This window comes from Arachis hypogaea, chromosome 17 (genome assembly GCF_003086295.3).
Source record: "Arachis hypogaea cultivar Tifrunner chromosome 17, arahy.Tifrunner.gnm2.J5K5, whole genome shotgun sequence".
Taxonomy (NCBI): Eukaryota; Viridiplantae; Streptophyta; class Magnoliopsida; order Fabales; family Fabaceae; genus Arachis; species Arachis hypogaea.
This window is the reverse complement of record NC_092052.1, coordinates 114,777,608-114,795,876: the sequence shown is the minus strand read 5'-3', so window position 1 is coordinate 114,795,876 and position 18,269 is coordinate 114,777,608.

The following is an 18,269-nucleotide window of genomic DNA, read 5'->3' as shown; positions in this document are numbered from 1 at the left end:
GGAAAGATATTTTTTTTATTTTTGAATTTTTAATGAGGAGAGAGAAAAACACAAAAAAGACACAAGACATAAAAATTATGAATCAAAACAAGAAAAATATGCATGAACACTTTGAATGTCAAGATGAACACCAAGAACACTTTGAATGTCAAGATGAACATCAAGAACATGTTTTTGAAAATTTTTAAGAAAAGAAAAACATGTAAGACACCAAACTTAAAAATTTTTAATGTTGAGACACTAACAAATTGAAAATGCATATGAGAAACAAGAAAAGATGCACAACAAGAAAATGCAAAGATCAAAACAAAGAAGATCATCAAGAACGACTTGAAGATCATGAAGAACATATGATGAATTTTCAAAAATTAAGAAAAAATTACAAACATGCAATGGACACCAAACTTAAAACTTGACACTAGATTCCAACAAGAAACATCAAATTTTTTTTTTTTTTGGTTTTTTATGATTTTATTATTTTTTTGTAATTTTTCAAAAATTAAATGGAAAAAGAAAAATAAGGATTTCAAAATTTTTTATGAGAATTCCAGGAATCATGCAATGTTAGTCTAAAACTCCGGTCCAGAAATTAGACATGGCTCACTAGCTAGCCAAGCTTTCAGTGAAAGCTCCGGTCCAAAACAGTAGACATGACCAATGGCCAGCCAAGCTTAGCATCTCATTACACACAAAAGCTAAATTGCTGAGAAAGACAAAGAAGCTCTTCTCTAATGATAGTTGAAACCTCGGTCCAAAGGATTAGACATGGCTTAACAGCCAGCCAGACTTCAACAGATCATCATGAAACTCTAGAATTCATTCTTAAAAATTCTGAAGCCATAGAATAATTTTTTTTTTTTTTGAAAATTTTTCAAAAATAAAAAGAATAAAAACAAAAACTTAAAATTAAAATAAAATTACCTAATCTGAGCAACAAGATGAACCGTCAGTTGTCCAAACTCGAACAATCCCCGGCAACGGCGCCAAAAACTTGGTGCACGAAATCGTGATTGTTCATTCCTTGGTAACGGCGCCACAAACTTAATACGCACGTTCATAATCTTAGTTCTTTTTCACAACTTCGCACAACTAACCAGCAAGTGCACTGGGTCGTCCAAGTAATAAACCTTACGTGAGTAAGGGTCGATCCCACGGAGATTGTCGGCTTGAAGCAAGCTATGGTCACCTTGTAAATCTCAGTCAAGCGGATTCAAATGGTTATAGAGTTTTAATAATTAAAAGATAAATAAAATGTAAAATAAAGATAGAGATACTTATGTAATTCATTGGTGAGAATTTCAGATAAGCGTATGGAGATGCTTTGTTCCTTCTGAATCTCTGCTTTTCTACTGCCTCCATCCAATCCTTCATACTCCTTTCTATGGCAAGCTGTATGTTGGGCATCACCGTTGTCAATGGCTACATCCCGTCCTCTCAGTGAAAATGGTCCAAATGCGCTGTCATCGCATGGCTAATCATCTGTCAGTTCTCGATCATGCTGGAATAGGATCCAGTGATCCTTTTGCATCTGTCACTACGCCCAGCACTCGCGAGTTTGAAACTCGTCACAGCCATCCCTTCCCAGATCTTACTCGGAATACCACAGACAAGGTTTAGACTTTCTGGATCTCAAGAATGGCCGCCAATAATTCTAGCCTATACCACGAAGACTCTGATCGTAGATCAGGAGGCTAAAAGATATGCATTCAAGCTTGTTTTCATGTAGAACGGAAGTGTTTGTCAGGCACGCATTCATAAGTGAGAATGGTGATGAGCGTCACATAATCATCACATTCATCATGTTCTTGTGTGCGAATGAATATCTTAGAGAAGAAATAGGCTTGAGTTGAATAGAAAAACAATAGTACTTTGCATTAATTCATGAGGAACAGCAGAGCTCCACACCTTAATCTATGGTGTGTAGAAACTCCACCATTAAAAATACATAGGTGATAATAGTGTTCATTGGCTTCGGCCCCAGAGAGGAAACCAGAATAACCAAGACCCTAAAGGTGGTCAAAAAACTCTGAATACAATAGTAAAAAGTCCTATTTATACTAAACTAGTTACTAGGGTTTACAGAAATGAGTAAATGATGCAGAAATCCACTTCCGGGCCCACTTGGTGTGTGCTTGGGCTGAGCGTTGAATCTTTCACATGTAGAGGTCTTCCTTAGAGTTGAACGCCAGTTTATAGCTTGTTTCTGGCGTTTAACTCTGCTTTGCAATTTGTTTATGGCGTTTAACGCCAGAATAGGGCAGAAAGCTGGCGTTAAACGCCAGTTTGCATCATCTAAACTTGGGCAAAGTATGGACTATTATATATTGCTGGAAAGCCCTGGATGTTTACTTTCCAAAACAATTGAGAGCGCGCCAATTGGGTTTCTGTAGCTCCAGAAAATCCACTTTGAGTGCAGGGAGGTCAGAATCCAACAGCATCTGCAGTCTTTCTTTAGCCTCTGAATCAGATTTTTGCTCAAGTCCTTCAATTTCAGTCAGAAAATACCTGAAATCACAGAAAAATATACAAACTCCTAGTAAAGTCCAGAAATATGATTTTTAATTAAAAACTAATAAAAATATACTAAAAACAAACTAAATCATATTAAAAACTATGTAAAAACAATGCCAAAAAGTGTATAAATTATCCGCTCATCAGTGTTGAATTTTCTTGCTCAACTGTTGAATATCTCTTGCATTATTCTGGTGCTTCGTGACTTGTTTTAATTTTTTGGGTATTATTACTCATAGGTCAATGCTAAATTTTTCTGACACTTGTATTCCATTTTCATTAATATGCACTTATACTATCTTTCATAACCCGCTCTCTTCCCCATCGTTGTAATTTTTGTACTATTGATATGCCATGTGCTTCTACTATTTTTCTCACTTGTATATTGTAGCTACCATGTAGTTGAGACCCTCATTATTTGGCATTAACCACCCATACTTTATTTGTTTTCTTATCTTTGTTTCTGGGTTACTTTTCTCCCTTTTTCTCTTCTTTCAGGATGGCCACCGAGAAGGAAAAGGAGAAGCTTCTCAATGGGGCGACAGACAAGTCCATTTGCACAATCTTTGGAGAAAAGCATCAGTTTAGCAACCCGTCCACTTGCACATCTCAGCATGCACCGAGGATGGTGCAATCTTTAAGTGTGGGGAGGTCGATACCGACTTCCGTGGGTTATTCATTTTTCTTCTCAATACCAATGTTTTATTTTCTTTGTTAGTTCATTGTTGCATTTGCATGTTTGATTACATGTTTGTCAGATTTTGTGCATATTTTATTACCATTACTTGGTTGAAGTGACTGAGTTCTTTTTCAAGACCCTTTTTATAACATTTCACTAATTTAAATTAAAACTTTTTATGTTAAACTTGTTTGAAGATTTTAATTTGGAATATGGTTTTCTGAGCTAAGAACACACACCCTGTGAGATTTTGAGCTTAATTATATGGTTACATTATTTAACCATGATTTTTATTCTTGTGTGTTCTCTTCTCTATGATTGCAATCTATAGTTTGTTCCATTCTAATGTCCATTATTTAGTGTATTTGCAAGCATACATATGATTGAGGCCATCATTTGTTATTAACTCACTTACCCCAAATAACCTACCATTTCATTCACCTTTGATTGCCACTTTGATCCTGTTAATCCCCATTTGTTCTTTATATTATCACATCACTAGCCTTAAGCGGAAAAACAATTAATTACCTGATTTGAATCTTTGGTTAGCTTAAGATAGTGTGTGTCAACTAAGTGTGGAAAAATGTGAGAACTTGGGTTGATGAGAATGTGTTGTGTTTTTACTGATAAATATTGGAAATTTGGGTGCTTACTCATGTGAAATAAGAAAAATCATATGCATTGATATATTATGTTTTCATTTATGATTAAAAAGAGAGAGAGAGAGAGAGAGAGAGAGAGAGAGAGAGAGAGAGAGAAAGAGAAAAGAAAAGAAATAAATGAATAGGGAATAAAATCACCCCAATGCTAAGTTCAATAAAAAGATCAATGCACATATGATGGAATTAAAAATTGATGCATGAGTATGTGAAATATACAAAAGTGAGATTTTGGGTAGCTAGGCATGATTTTAGAATTATATAGAGTATGTGTGTGTGTTAGGTGAGAATTTAGGTTAGTCAAAGATTCAAAGTATAACTCACTTGGCCATACATGTATCCTCACCCTTACCTTAACCCCATTACAACCTTAAAAAGCCCTCATGACGTTTGCATTTGTACATTAAATATTTGTTGATTGGTTAGATGAAGAACAAAGTTTTAGAAAACATGACTAGAGGAGATTAGAGTGGATTAACCCTAGACACCTGAGAGATTAGAATCCATATACACTTCCAGTGAGGGTTCAATGCTTGATTCTATGTTCCCGGCTTTCATAAGCTATCTTCTTACAAGTTTACTTGTCTCTTATTGTGTGATTTGACTTAGTGGAATCTAATTTATGTTTGTCTTGGAGAATTTGTTTACTTTTAACCAAGTAGGTAAAAGTATTTTTGCATTTAGTTTCATTCATATAGATAGGTTGCATTTCATAAGTTTTACCATTCATCTTCACTCTTTTATAGCTTATCTTGAGCTTAGCATGAGGACATGCTAATATTTAAGTGTAGGGAGATTTGATGCACCACTATTTTGTTGTGCATTTTATGCTAAATTGAGATGATTTTATCCATTATTCTCACACGTATGCATATAAATTGCATGTTTTATATTTTCCTTCCTAATTCTGTGCTTTGATTGAAAACATGCTTCTTTAACCTTAAAATTGCTAATTATTAATCCTCTCTTATTACCATTCGATACATTAATATGTGTGTTAAGTGATTTCAGGGTTTATAGGGCAGGAATGGCTTAGAGGATGGAAAGGAAGCATGCAAAAGTGGAAGGAATACAAGAAATTGAAGGAATTGCTGAGTTGTCAAGCCTGACCTCATCGTACTAAATCAACCATAACTTGAGCTATAGAGGTCCAAAAGAGGCAGTTCTAATTGCGTTGGAAAGCTAACATCCGGAGCTTCAAAATGATATACAATTTGCCATAGTTGCCATGCAGCTAGATGATGCGAACGCGTGCATCGTGCGTACGCGTGACCTTGCGAAAGTTCAGCGACGTGTACGCGTGGATGACGCGTACGCGTGACAGAGCCACATGTTGGACGTATCAGAAAATGATGGGGCGATTTCTGGGCTATTTTTGGCCCAGTTCCAAGCCTGAAAATACAGATTAGAGGTTGCAGAGTGGGAGAATCAAAACAATCATTCATTCATAGACACACAACTTTCATTCATATAATTTTAGGTTTTAGATGTAGTTTTCTAGAGAGAGAGGCCTCTCCTCTCTCTAGGTTTTAGGATTCTTAGGTTTAGCTATTTTCAATTTTAGATTTCTACTCTATTTCAATTTAGTTTCTCTTCTACTCTTATTTGTTCTAGAATTTTAGTTTATTTCCCTTGTTGATTACTTTATGTTGCCAATTTAGTTTATGAATTCTCATGTTAGATTTGATTTTCTATTTAATGCAATTTGAGGTATTTCATGTTTATTGCTTCTTTCATTATTTGATATCATTGATGCTTGCAATTGATTGTTTGGATTTTATTATCTCTTATTGCTTTTCTATGCTTTTATGTTGTGCCTTCCAAGTGTTTGATAAAATGCTTGGTAGGGTCTTAAATTAGATTTTTCTCCTCTTGGCTTTGGTAGAGTAATTGGAGACTCTTGAGTTATCAAACTCTTTTGTTGATTTATAATTGAAAGTTGCTAGTTGATTTGAATCTCTCTAAAGCTAATCTTTCCTTAGGAGTTGACTAGGACTTGAGGAATCAAATTAATTCATCCACTTGACTTTCCTTCATAGTTAGAGGTTAACTACGTGGGAGCAATGGACAATTCTCATCACAATTGATAAGGACAACTAGGATAGGACTTCTAGTTCTCATATCTTGCCAATAGTTTTTTTAGTTATTAATTTAATTTCTTGCCATTTTATTTCTTTCTTCTTTATTTCAAAAACTCAAAAAGATACTTTTCCACAACCAATAGTAAAAACACTTCCTTGTAATTCCTTGAGAGATGACCCAAGGTTTAAATACTTCGGTTTAATTTTATTGGGTTTGTTTTAGTGACAACCAAATTTTTATATGAAAGGATTATTGTTGGTTTAGAAACTATTCTTGCAACAGGAATTTATTGTGAATTTTTTACTAGCAAAAATCCATTCATCAATGCCTAGTGTCACTAGAAAGTCTGTTTGTGTACCCATTACTCTGATAGTAGAAGGTTTTACTGGACTAGGTCCCGTGGGTTTTTTGTCCCTCTTTTGGGGAGTTTTCCCACGTTAAAATTCTGGTGTCTGGTTATTTAATTACTGCCATTATATTTGCTACTTGGAGTATCTTTGGTATTGCCTATTTAATCGCACAGGTTGTGAAAAAATTATTTTTGGTACTTCCGCTGTTAGACAGCTTCTTGTTTGAACCTGTGTTGAGTTTTTCCCAACAAAGTGGTATCAGAGCCGATGGTTTAATCGGTCTGGTTTTAAGGAGTATTCAAGGTGAAGTATCGAAAGTCTTCATGGCAAAGGTGGTCCGGATGGCGTGTCCCACGATGTTTTGCGGCGGTGTGATGGACGAATACTCATATGTGGTAGAGAAGCTAAAGTCTTCCCGGCAAAGGTGGTCCGGGTGGCGTGTCCCGCGATGTTTTGCGGCGGTGTGATGGACGAATACTCATATGTGGTGGAGGAGCTAGAGGAGAATTGATGCTTGATGTGGAGACTCACACTTGAGGGGGAGATTGTTAGTGTTGCAAGTGTGAGGAGTGTTGAAGTTAGTTCCACATCAAAGAAAGTAAGGAAGAGTGAGGAGTTTATAAGATGAGAGACCCATTAACTTGACACCTTAAGGTTTTGAGTTAGATGTGGTGTCTTCTCATCTTATGTTCTCTCGCTTGATTCCTCTCTGAAGTCTCTCCGGTGATCGAGAGCTCTCCACGGTTGGCCCAACAAGTGGTATCAGAGCCTGGTTTAATCGGTCTGGTTTTAAGGAGTATTCAAGATGAAGCATCGAAGTCTTCCCGGCAAAGGTTGTCCAAGCGGCGTGTCCCGCGGTGTTTTGCGGCGGTGTGATGGATGAATACTCATATGTGGTAGAGAAGCTAAAGTCTTCCCGGCAAAGGTGGTCCGGGCGGCGTGTCCCGCGGTGTTTTGCGGCGGTGTGATGGATGAATACTCATATGTGGTGGAGGATCTAGAGGGGAGTTGATGCTTGATGTGGAGACTCACACTTGAAGGGGAGATTGTTAGTGTTGCAAGTGTGAGGAGTGTTGAAGTTAGTCCCACATCAAAGAAAGCAAGGAAGAGTGAGGAGTTTATAAGATGAGAGACCCATTAACTTGATACCTTAAGGTTTTGAGTTGGATATGGTGTCTTCTCATCTTATGTTCTCTCACTTGATTCTTCCCCGAAGTCTCCCCGGTGATCGAGAGCTCTCCACGGTTGGCCCAACAAGTGGTATCAGAGCCTGGTTTAATCGGTCTGGTTTTAAGGAGTATTCAAGGTGAAGCATCAAAGGTCTTTCCAGCAAAGGTGGTCTGGGCGGCGTGTCCCACGGTGTTTTGCGGCGGTGTGATGGACGAATACTCATATGTGGTGGAGGAGCTAGAAGGGAGTTGATGCTTGATGTGGAGACTCACACTTCAGGGGGAGATTGTTAGTGTTGCAAGTGTGAGGAGTGTTGAAGTTAGTCCCACATCAAAGAAAGCAAGGAAGAGTGAGGAGTTTATAAGATGAGAGACCCATTAACTTGACACCTTAAGGTTTTGAGTTGGATGTGATGTCTTCTCATCTTATGTTCTCTCGCTTGATTCCTCCCCGAAGTCTCTCCGATGATCGAGAGCTCTCCACAGTTAGCCCAACAAGTGGTATTAGAGCCTGGTTTAATCGGTCTGGTTTTAAGGAGTATTCAAGGTGAAGTATCGAAAGTCTTCCCGGCAAAGGTGGTCCGAGCGGCGTGTCCTGTGGTGTTTTGCGATGGTGTGATGGATGAATACTCATATGTGGTGGAGGAGCTAAAGTCTTCCCGGCAAAGGTGGTCCAAACGGCGTGTCCCACGGTGTTTTGCGGCGGTGTGATGGACGAATACTCATATGTGGTGGAGGAGTTAGAGGGGAGTTGATGCTTGATGTAGAGACACACACTTGAGGGGGAGATTGTTAGTGTTGCAAGTGTGAGGAGTGTTGAAGTTAGTCCCACATCAAAGAAAGCAAAGAGTGAGGAGTTAATAAGATGAGAGACCCATTAACTTGAAACCTTAAGGTTATGAATTGGATGTGGTGTCTTTTCTCGCTTAATTTCTCCCCGAAATCTCTCCGGTAATCGAGAGCTCTCCACGGTTGGCCCAATAATTTACAATATTACATGTTTGTTCTTAATTAAATTCAGTTACATATGTGGCTGTAAGCCACAACAATTTAGTACTTCATAATAGTAAATTTTTACTCGCAATAACTTAGTAATTAACGTGCACATTATATAAATTGTGGTAAGTCAAAACGATTTAACAAGTAAAAGAGGCTGTGGATAAACCAGAGCGATTTACTATGACAAAAATGCTTACATAAATCGTTAAAATAAATAATTTAGTGTGTACGAAGAGCTAAAGAAATAATACAAACTACAGATATATACAAATTTTTATTGTAAGCTTTCCTTTTACAATCATTATAAGCAATTTTATAATTTAAAAAAAATTATTGTGTTCATGCGTCTTGTAAAAATTACAACTAAAATTTTTATAACTATAATGATTAAATATTTTATAAAGTTTTAAAATTTTTGTTGTAAGTATCTTTTTATAAGTATTATTGTAAGACCCAAAAATTTTGGGAAATCTTATTAAGAGCTAATTTCGATTTATCTATTCATTAAGTACTTTAATCTCAGAAATTATTTTATTAAAGATAATTAAAGCAAATTTTCATTAATTGAGTTTAAAATAATTTAAGATTTTATCTGATTTTATAATTATTGAATTATTTTCTATATTTAAATTATAAAATTTAGCAAATATAAAATAATAAGAATTTTATATGATTTGGTTTAAATAATTGAGATTTCGGAATTTAATATTTTAATTTTTATAAACAAAAATAATTAATTATATTATCTTATATTTTAAATTAGAATACTTAATTAAAAGCCAATTATCAAATTGATAAATAAATAATATTTTTAAAATAATTTTAAGAAATTAAATTAGATTTTATATTTATACAATATACTATAATTTTATTAAAATTTACTAAACCTCAATTTACCCAAAATTCCTAATTTCACTTTTGTCCCAAATTAAACCCTAATTTTCAAATTAAACTCCACAAATCCTAACTGCCACTCACCCTCACCGCCACTCCTAACATATATGCATACACAGTTGGGAAATGAAAGGAAGGAAAAGAGAAAAGAAAAGACAGAGAGGGAAAAGAAAGAAAAAAAACAAGGAAAAGGAAAAACATAGAAGAAAGAGGTCGAAGAGGAGGGGAGAGCTGAGGATGGGAAGGGAGGAGAAGAAAGAAGGAGTCGTTGCATTGTCGTCGCCCAGTCGTCGCCGAATTGCTCGCCACCATCGTCGCTGGAACTGACACGGAAAGGAGACGCAAGCCAAAGACCGCGAGGAGGGAGCTGCCACTGTCATTGTCTGAGGCTGTCTACGTCGCCTCGCCTTGAGCCAGCTATCGTCGAGACCGTCGCTGTCACTAAGAGGGAGACTCGCGAGGGAACTGTGACAAGAAGGAGAGGAAGAAACCTCTGTTGCCATTGTGTGGAGCCGCAAGCCCGCCGCCATCAACGTTGTGAGGGGTGTCACCGTTCCATGCCGCCGCGTCCTACCACAGCTGCTCCTGCGCCGCCATCACTATGAAAAATAGAACACGCGAATATGAGAGAGGACATGGAGCTTCGTGGGAGTTCTGTCACTTCCCAGCTGTCGTCGTCGTTGTGGGTTATGTCGCTGAGCTTCTGATAAGTTTAGTAGATTAATGCAAATAGATGAATGTCTGGGATGTAAATGATTTTCTGTTGTGATTGAAAGGTTATATTTATTAGTGATTGGTTGTTTTCTGAGTTTCTGGTAAAATTGGTGGAATACGCTGATTTTGGAATTTTAGATTGAAAATGAAAATGATTGGTTTTGAATGACAGATTTGGAAACGTTGACTTAAAATATTGGTTTTGATTGAGTTGAGGTTGAAAAGAGGGGACTCGTGATGGGTGGCAAATTCCAATTTTTAGGGGAGGTGCTGACGAAATTTTTCTAAGAATTTGAAGGAGTTTTGGTTATGATTTCGAAAATGAATTTGATTTGAAATAATTATCAGAAGAGATAAGTTATGAATACTTTTACAGATTTTAAGGAGGGTCAAATTTCCTTGATTTGGTCAAATGGTGATTTTAATTCATTTGATTTTTAATAATAACGAAAAGAGATTTGATTAACTACCTAAAGACTTTAAAACAGTAATTTAAGTATAATTTTAAGAGTTTAGGGATAAGTGAATAAGTTTAAAGGTTATGTTTGAATTAAGATGTAATTAGTGACAATTGGTTTGATGGAAGTTTGATGGTGATTTCAATATTAAGGAAGAGGATAATGATTGAGTATGATCGAGGTATAGTGATAAATGAGATTAGATTGAGAATGATGTGGATATTGATAAATTATGATTGAATTGTTGATATGGATTATGAATTTGAATTATCTGAGACACGAGTTTCCTTGGGTAGACGCAGTGGCTTGCCACCACTTGCTCCAGAATGAGACTCGATACTCTGTTAACTCCCTGTCGCAAGATGTGACCGGGAACTTTAACTCCCCGAGTTTCCCATGGGCATGCATATATATATGGATTTTGAATATTATATTATATTTGAGTTTAGAATTTGACTCCATGGAATATCATTGAGTTTGGAGTTTGACTCCATGGAATATTAATGAGCTTGGAGTTTAACTCCATGGAATATTATTGAGTTTGGAATTTGACTCCACGAAATATTATATTTGAGCTTGGAGTTTGACTCCATGGATATTATTTTTAAGTTTGGGATGCGCGCACAGAGGGACTTTCCAATGGTTAACTACCAAGACATGTCGAGTTGGCTATATAATCGACAGATGAGACTCATCAGCCATAGAACAGGCATGCATCATATGCATTTGTATGTTTTGATTGAGTGTGCATTTGTTTTGGTTTGCCTAATTGCTTAGCCATGTTTATCTATTACTTGTTTTACTTGTTGTACCTGAATTCTACCTGTGATTTCTTTATTTGCCTTGTATGTGTTTGTTTACCTGAGAGACCCTCTTTGGTGGAGGCATGATGAGGGTAGTTTCTGATATGAGATGACGGAAGTTGAGACAGGGTGGATTAGATGTTGCTTTATTATTCTAATTTATGAATTGGTTGGATAGGAGTGAGCGCTGTAAGTTAGGTAGGAAGCCCTTAGGCATGCCTGATAAACCCATATTTTATGATATATTTTGTGCTTAATCTGAGTGATTTATTCAATCCTTCACCCACTTATTCATATTAATTGCATGGTTTTACTTTCCCTTCCTTATTATGTGATGTATGTGAAAAACATGTTTCCTATGCTTAAAAATAATTATTTTGATTACCCTTTATTTCCATTCGATACCGTGATTCGTGTGTTGAGTAGTTTTAGATCTTCTAAGGCAGGAATGACTTAAAGGATGGAAAGGAAACATACAAAATAGGAAGGAAATCATAAAACGGAGCTTTTGAAGAAACTGGCAGCCACGCGATCGCATGGGCGACGCGACTGCGCGCCTCGAGTAAAACACATATGACGCGGCCGCATGACTGACGTGACCGCGTGACAAGGAAAAAATCTCAATGACGCGACCGCATGACCCACGCGGACGCGTGACAGAGGCCACGCACCAGAAATTGCAGAAAACGCTCATAGCGAATTCTGAAGCCCTTTTTGGCCCAAATCCAAGTCCAGAAGGCATAGACCAGAGGTCATGAAGTGGGAGAATGCATACATTCAAGGAGAGTCTCCAATTAGTTAGTTTTCCATGATTTAGATCTAGTTTTAAGAGGGAGATTCTCTCCTCTCTCTTTAGGATTAGGATTTAGATTAGGATTCTATGCGCTTTCAGGATTATCTCTTTTTATCAGGTTCAATATTCCTTTTTATTATTTCTCCAATTTTATTTATGAATTCTTCTATGTTACATATTACTCTTTGAATTAATGTTATTTGAGGTATTTCAGTTTATTATTGCTTTCTTTTATTTACATTATTGTTATTCTCATCTGAAGACATTTTTATTCCAGTAGATTCACTTTTCTCCTTTTGGTCTTGGTTAAGAAATCAGTAACTCGGGAATTATCAAACTCAAGCATGATTGATAATTGTTATCTTTGCTAATTGAACTGAACTTCAATAATCCCAATCTTCCTTTAGGGATTAACTAGGATTCGAAGATCAAACTAATTGAGTGGAATTAAGATTCAATTTTCATCATCATTGATAAGGATAACTAGGATAGGACTTCTAATTTCTTATACATTGCCAAAAGTTTATTTTACAGTTATTTATTTAAATTACAGTCATTTACTTATTTTAATTACAATTTAAATTACTTGTTCCTCATCTTCAAAACCCCAATTTACAATATTCATAACCAATAATAAGAACATACTTCCCTGCAATTCCTTAAGAAGACGACCCGAGGTTTAAATACTTCGGTTATCAATTTATTTAGGGGTTTGTTACTTGTGACAACCAAAACGTTTGTACGAAGGGATTTCTGTTGGTTTAGAATCTATATCTACAACGCGACTATTTTTATAAAATTCTTTACTAGCAAAAATCCTAACGTCAAAAAAAATGGCGCCGTTGCCGGGGAATTGCAATCGTGTGCTTTATTATTGGTTATTGTAAATATTTTTCTTTTACTTGCCTTTTTTTTTTCCTTTTATTTTTATTAGTCACTATGAATTCTCACCCCTCTCGCTTTGAGTTTGGTTCTAATATTGTTGAAAGGAATGAAAGTTATAACAGGAACATGCATCAAGGTCAGAGCAATCAAAGATGGATGGAGCCAAGAGGATCTGATCAACCCTTTAGGCAGCAATACCCTCCAAGATATCATGGACAAAGACCATTCTGCAATGCATACCAAGGCAATATACATGGTGGACAACCTCGTAGTTACCAACAAGCCCCACCCTATGCTTATAGGCCATCCTCTCAACACAACCCTGAACCACCACACTCACAAGCTCCTTTTCACCATTCACTACCATATGATCCTCATTTACCCCGATTCCAATCCAATTACTCCCAAACACCGCCACTTCCCAATGTACCACGTCCAAATCCATCACCCCGAGAATCAAAAGTTCGCCTCAAGGGAACAGTAGATCAACTTCAAACAACCCTTCATCAACTAGAGCAAGCAATAAGTCAATTATCTTCTAGACGTTCGAACATTCAAGGGCCTCCCAGAGCCCCATGTGGACAATCTAATGAATGGCGTAGCATGAAGGAAATATTAGAAACTCCAGCGGACAAGACAGAGCATAACTTCGTATTAGAACAAGTAAAGGAAGCTGTCATTATACAAGAAGAAGAGTTGGTTGAAGACTTAGGAGACGCTGAACTTCCATGGAAATCCAGAGTTGTGGAGAATTCTGTCAAGGACGTTACAACTGATGCTAAGGAGGATAGTACACAACCCCCAGAGCAAGTCTTTTATAAAGAACTAGACGGAATAATCCAAGAAGCAAGTTTTCTTGATGATGATAGTCACAAGTCAAGCGCCCCTAGTAATGAACTTGCATCCGCAAGTGAATTTTCTGAGATCGAAGAATCTTTCCCAAGTGAATACAAAGATGATGCGGAGGTAGATTTCTCTCAACCTCCAATTTATGACTTAAGTGACGAGGAAGACATAGAAGGCTTTGATCAGGACATGGATACATTTGAAGAATCTTGCAAAGAAGTGAAGAATTTCACAGAAGAGCACAAGGGAGTAAAACTCACAGAACCACTGGAACCACCTATCCCAAGGCCATTACCACCCAATACAAGCTTCAAGTGGGTACAATCCTTAACCTTTAGCTTTATTTTTCCACTTGAATATGGTTTGCTTGAAACAGATGGCCAGCTTAGAGCTCTTTGCGGCTTTAAGAGTAAGCGGGAAATGGCTCGTACTCAGAGCTGGTGCACAAGGTTTAATAAGGTTCCACGCTTCAACTCGAAGTGCACGGATTGGCATCATGATAAATCGGATGGATCTCGGAAAATGTTTGGTTATCCTGGTGAGAATCTAATTTCTAAACCGCCCAGATGGAAAAGTATAGATCAAGACGAAGGTGGATTTAAAAGCAAAGTTTGGGATCCTGGAATCTATGCTGACATTCATCACCCCGGGAGCCTGACAATCTGTTTGAAGCTACTCAAAAGCTTCACATGCCTGGTTTGGGACCCCGGAGGCTATTGGCATTCCAAGCAATGGTGGAGATTTATGGATGAATTCAAGCATAAGCCACCATAACAAGAAGCTCATCCAATGTCCAACTTAAGGACTTTAACTAAAAGTGCTAGGTGTGGGAGACAACCCACCATAGTATGATCGTTCCTTTTTCAATTTTTTTATTTAGTTTTATTTGTTTTCAAGTTTTATTTCATTTTATTATATTGAACCTGGAGTTTTGCATCGAATTCATATTAATCATTGCATTTTGCATACTGCATAATTGCATACCTGCATAAAAAAAAAAAAGAGGGTGTGCGACGCGACCACATCATTCATGCGATCGCGTCAAGTTGCGAAAAACACTTCCCACGCGACCGCGTCATTCACGCGGCCGCGTGATCTGGAGATCAGCGTAAACATCCAACGACCAGAAAGTTAGGCTGGAATCGTGCGGCCATTGTGCGTTTTGCACAAAATGCCCACGCGGTCGCATCCCTGACGCGATCGCGTCACTTGCACCACATCAATCCCACGTGATAGCGTGAGCGACGTGATCGCATCGCATGGATTACACAACACCCCAAAAGGAGACAGAGAGTTGCACTGAAACGACGCTGGATGCGTGCGTTTAGCACAATTTCCAGCGTTGCGATCGCATACCCCAGGCGATCGCGTCATTCACTCTTTAGCTATTTCATGCGATCGCGCCACTCACGCGATTGCGTCAACCACCATTTCAGCCCAACCACACGACCGCGTGCCCCACGCGATCGCGTGGATTCAAATTTATAACCCCCCCCCGTCACGCGAACCCTACCATTCGCCCCCCCCCCCAAACCCTTCTCCTTCCTCTCTTCTTCTCCGATCACACCACCACCACCCAGCCACCATCACCGACCGACGGCCACCCCGCCGACCACCCAGACCCCGCCGCCACCCACCCATCTTCCTTTCCCCCCCCCTCTCTTTCTTCTTCTTCCTTCTTCTTCCTTCCTCACCGCCCCTGCCCTCCTCCGCGATCACCACTACCACGCCGCCGTCACCGCCCAGCGCCACCCACGCCCCCCCTTCCTTCCCCTAACCCCCCACCTCCATTACCCTTACCTTTTCCTCCCTGCCCCCGAACAGCAGTCACCACCGCCGCGCCACCCTCCTCCGCCGCGCCAGACACCACTGCCACCATCCCCAGCCACCTCTCTGCCCCACTCTCCTTAATTCGCCTACCAGGTTCTGCTTAACGCCACCCTTCTTTCCATTCGTAGTTAATTCATACTTTTCTGTTTATGTTCATATTTAGGCTAGTTAGATATGCATGTTGTAGTGGATTCTAGGTTGTTAGGTAGCCTAGGATGTGGTTAGTGGATTTAGGCCTGTTTAATTGCACTGTTCGTGTTTCTTGTTTTATCAATTTGCAATTCTGCTATTGTTGTGAAGTTAGTAATGTTCATATGCTGCCCTTCAAGTTCATGCTGCTATGCTCTTTCTTATTCATACTATTTAATTGCAGCTTTACTTTTGATTCATATGAACTATTCTGTTGCTATTTATTTTCCGAGACAATCCAATTTCAGCCAAAATGCTGCTCAAATTTTTATAAACTGTTTTTTTTTTTTACTTTCATTCATGTTTTGGTTTTGGTTATTTAAACTCTGCTTTACTCTGCTTTTACCAAATCAATTCATGAATGCCAGGGCAAGCTTTCTTATTCTTTTTGATTTCCTGGTTCTTAATCTGCATTTTTGATGTTTAGATTCCAATTTTTGCTATTTCTATATCTATCTGAATCATCATCAACTTAATTTCCTTGTTTGGATATGAGTTACCTATAGCTTCTATTTGTGAACACCTGTTACTTGGAATACGATCATTATGCCACTTACTTTACCCACTTTTTACTAACTCACTAATTTTAACTTCCTAAACTATTTTTCGTTTCTAACCAAACCTAACCTTTCAAAAAAAAAAATTTTCTTCTGATTTTTCACTTTCTTTTAACATTCTAACCAAGGCCTGATGATACTTTTTCTAATTAACTTGAACTGAAGTACATTTTGGATTGTGACATTTTTCTTCTCAGTATTCTAACTCTTATACAATCCTTAATGCAAATTTGCTTAACTCAATTTCCTTATTCTATTGCTACTTTGCCACTTTGTGTTTCTTTTGATTATTTGCCTATTTGTTTTTCTATTTTTTTTATATCCTGGTTTTCTGTCTTTCAGGATGTCTGCCAGCCAAAGAAAAGGAAAAGCAAAGGCTACTACTGGCAAACGTAAAAGAGGAGAATCCACTATGTCCATCATGGATATCATGCACAATGACTCCTAGCAGGAGAAGAACTTTACCCCGCAGGAAAAGGCCGACCAGCTACTCCCTGCTACTGATCCAGTAAAGTTTGCAAATCGATACTGTGAGCTGAGGTATCCGGTGTTTGCAACCTCCAGGAACCTGTACCTGGAGAGGACTCTGAAGATCCCAGAAGAACTCCAACAATACACCTCTGATCAGATCAAACAAAGAGGCTGGTTCTTCCTGGAAAGAAACCTGACTGAGGTCAATGCATCTGTGGTAAGAGAATTCTACTGCAATTACTTCAAGACTTCCCTAGATGCAGTGAACCTAAGAGGGAAGCAGATTCTGGTCACTGAAGAGGCCATTGAAGATGTTCTGAAACTTCTGCCTAAATCTGATCAGCTGGATGGTTATCAAAGAGCTGAGGAGGATATGCGCTTCCTGAAGTTTGATTGGGATGTAGTCAAGGCCAGGATAGCCCTTGACCCGACCGTTCCTTGGATTATGGGTCAGAACACTACCATGTCAAAGGGAATCAAGCGGATTTACTTGAATGATGAGGCTCGGCTATGGCATCAGATACTTAGCAACTTCATTATGCCGAGTACTCACAAGATTGAGATACCAGCCGCTATGATCATCCTCCTATGGTGTGTGATGGAGAGTAAGGACCTGTACCTGCCACGCTTTATCCGGTACTATATGGCCAGGGTCCAAGTCCGAGGCACTCTTCCCTTTCCTTATCTGATTACACAGCTAGGCCGTCGAGCTGACGTGCCTTGGGAGGATGCTGATGAGAAGCCACCTGCTGCAGAATGCAAGAAGATTATCCCTCACAGCAGGAACTTTCTGGCTTTGGGCTACAGACCTCCATTCCTCACTACTACTGCTGAGACAGCCACACCATCTGCCGGCCCCTCTTCTTCCACAGCTACCCCTGCTACCACCACTGCACCTCCACCTGCCTCAGAGCCCATCTATCACCTAGTGCACCGCCTATTTCGACGGCTTGACCAGATAGAGCGTCGCAACAAGCGACGCTATGAGCACCTGAAGCTGATGATACGATCTGGCGACATCCCCTCCGAGCCTGACACACCATCCGAGGCATCTGAGGAGGAGGCGGATGATCACGAGGCAGAGACCCATCCACAGAGCGAGGCTGCGCAGGCAGGCACAGAGCAGGCCGCATCACATCAGGAGGCTCCGCCTCAAATTCAGGCTGTAGACCCAGAGATCCCTATCCAGTCAGCACCTCCTCTGCAGCAGGCAGATCCTCAGACCACCACCACAGAGACTCCAGCTACCCGTCCTTCCAGTGATGACACCCCTTCACACCCTGCTTGAGTGAGCATCAAGGACGATGCTTCATTTTAAGTGTGGGGAGGTCGCCATCTCTGGCGTACATATTTTTTGGTGAACCACTACAGACTCTTTCA